The sequence below is a fragment of the Gadus chalcogrammus genome, chromosome 7, assembly GCF_026213295.1.
Source record: "Gadus chalcogrammus isolate NIFS_2021 chromosome 7, NIFS_Gcha_1.0, whole genome shotgun sequence".
Lineage (NCBI taxonomy): Eukaryota > Metazoa > Chordata > Actinopteri > Gadiformes > Gadidae > Gadus > Gadus chalcogrammus.
Genome location: NC_079418.1, coordinates 28,185,012 through 28,187,511, shown reverse-complemented (window position 1 = coordinate 28,187,511; position 2,500 = coordinate 28,185,012).

Below are 2,500 nucleotides of genomic sequence, written 5' to 3'. Positions count from 1 at the left end.
GGGGCCCTGCTGCCAGGCTTCGGCTGCTTCCTGAACCAGATGTACGGCCTGCAGAGCCCCATGGGTCTGATGCCGGCCTCCTGGCTGTCGCTGCACTCCCAGCAGGAGCTCATCTCCTTCGTGCGCCCGCCCTACTCCTACTCGGCGCTGATCGCCATGGCGATCCAGTGCTCCTCGGAGAAGCGGCTGACCCTCAGCCAGATCTACCAGTACGTGGCGGAGAACTTCCCCTTCTACAGCCGCAACAAGGCGGGCTGGCAGAACTCCATCCGGCACAACCTGTCCCTCAACGACTGCTTCCACAAGGTGGCCCGCAAGGACACGGACCCCGGTGAGTGGACGGCTGCAGGCCGGGGTTTTTGGGGAAAGGGGAAAGAGAAGGAATGTACAGAGGATGGTTATAAGACGGTTGAATGTCACTGGAGGACAGAAAATAGATGACAGAAAAACAGCCCAGGAGTCTCTGCATTTATTTTATCAGGGGGAAACATCACAGATTTCCATAAATTGCATTTATTCATTGTATGTACAAACTTAATGTAAATTGCAATGTCTGATGGTACTGATAATGAAGGATTGATCTTTTTCTAACCGTGTGTCATTTTGCTTATTTTGTTTTTCCAGGCAAGGGAAACTACTGGACCCTGGACCCGAACTGCGACAAGATGTTCGACAACGGCAACTTCCGCCGCAAGAGGAAGAGGAAGTCAGACAGCGCGGTGTCCGGCGACGACCAAAGCACGTCATCGTCCTCCCCGAGCTCTGATTGGTCGGAGCCCACCTCCAAGAAGGCCGCCGCCGCCGCCATCGCCGCCGGACCGCCGGCCCCTCCCACACACGCCGTGTCCCAGGCCGTAGCCATGGTAACCGACCCAGCGGGCGCCGGGCCGCTGGCCGCTAAGCCCCTCCCCCTCCCCGTCGGGCTGGACTCCGCCTTCCCCCTGGCCTCGTACTTCGACTACTCCCCGGCCGCCTCCGCCCCCCGCGGCGCCGGCCCCCACGGCTCGCAGCCCCCGTCCCCCGCCCTCTACTGCTCCCTGGAAGCCCCCCCCGAGAGCCACTGCTCCTCCAGCTCCCCCGGGGCCGTGGTGCCCCAGTGGGAGGAGCTCCAGCCCTCCTTCTCGCCGCCGCAGGCCGCCCTGGCCCCGCCCTGCATGGCTCCCCTGTACTCCGGCGCGCCGGGCGCCCCCTCCGCCCTCCCCTACTACCCCTCCGCCCTGACGGAGGCCCAGTCGCCTCCGTCCGACTACTCCCCCTACCCGTCCTCCTCCCCCGCCTTCACCGCCTTCCATTACCCCGAGATGCTCCCGGGGGACTCCTCCTGCCTCTCCTCGTTGACCCCCGCCTCCCTCGCCTCCTCTCCTCCCCCCCACCCGCAGCACCGCCTCCACCCTTCTTTCCCGATGGAGCACCCCTCTTCCCCCCATTACCCCGCCCTGCCGTACGCCCAGGAGCACTCGCCGCCCCCGGTGTACGCGGACCTCCAGAACACGCTGCCGTCGGCCTCCCCCCCCTCCCCTCCCTCCCCCTGGGGCTACCCCGAGCAGCACAGCTTTGTGGTGGCCCACAGTGACTATGGCCTCCTCATGCGCTGCCTGGACTCTTACCACCCCGAGCCTCTGGCTGTGCACCTCTGAGGTCCCGTCCCCCTCCCCCCCAACCCCCAACCCCCACACGCTAAAGGATCTTGCACTCTGCCCTAACAAACGCCAACAACCGGCAACATCGGACTAGTGTACCTGTAGATGTTTGTCGTGCCATACCTGAAGATGTTTGTTGTATCGTACCGGTGTTGGGCAACTTCGGGCAACTTTGTTTGTTTGTTGCAGGCAGGCAGGCCACAAACCGGCCTGCTTGTACAACTTTCAGAAACCGGGGTAGGTGCCTTGAGGTACACCGATGAACACGGCAGTAGAGGACTGATGGAAAAGTGCCAATGCCCTGCCAAAGCAATTGTTTACACCAGAACCTGAATGTATTTAATTTAAATGGTTTCTTGATGTGACAATATGAGAATCATCTTGGATAGTAACCCAGGGTGAATACCCGTGTAAAAAATATGATTGTGTGCCACCTGTATAAATATGTATTCCCACGTTGAAGATAGTAGAATATATCCATTATTTATGATAAACTTTTTATAGTGGTAATATTTAATTACAGTACAATGTTTACTGAGGGATAAAAGGGCTTTATATTTTTGTATTTCTGCGACACATATTTTTGTACGTGTGTTTTTCGTTTTGAAATTACAATAAAACAATTGAAATATATATATGACGTGGATATATCTTGTGTCTCACACTTCAACAAACATCCTTCACTTAAACAGGATTAATGTTCCAGAATTATGTAAATGTAATGTAATCCCTGTCAATAAATAATTACACATTTACCAAACACTTGATAAAACATAATGCATCTTTTAAATCCAACATGTCGGACACAACGCAGCGGTTCAACAGAGCTGTCCAGGCCACTACCGCTTTAGCGGTCACAA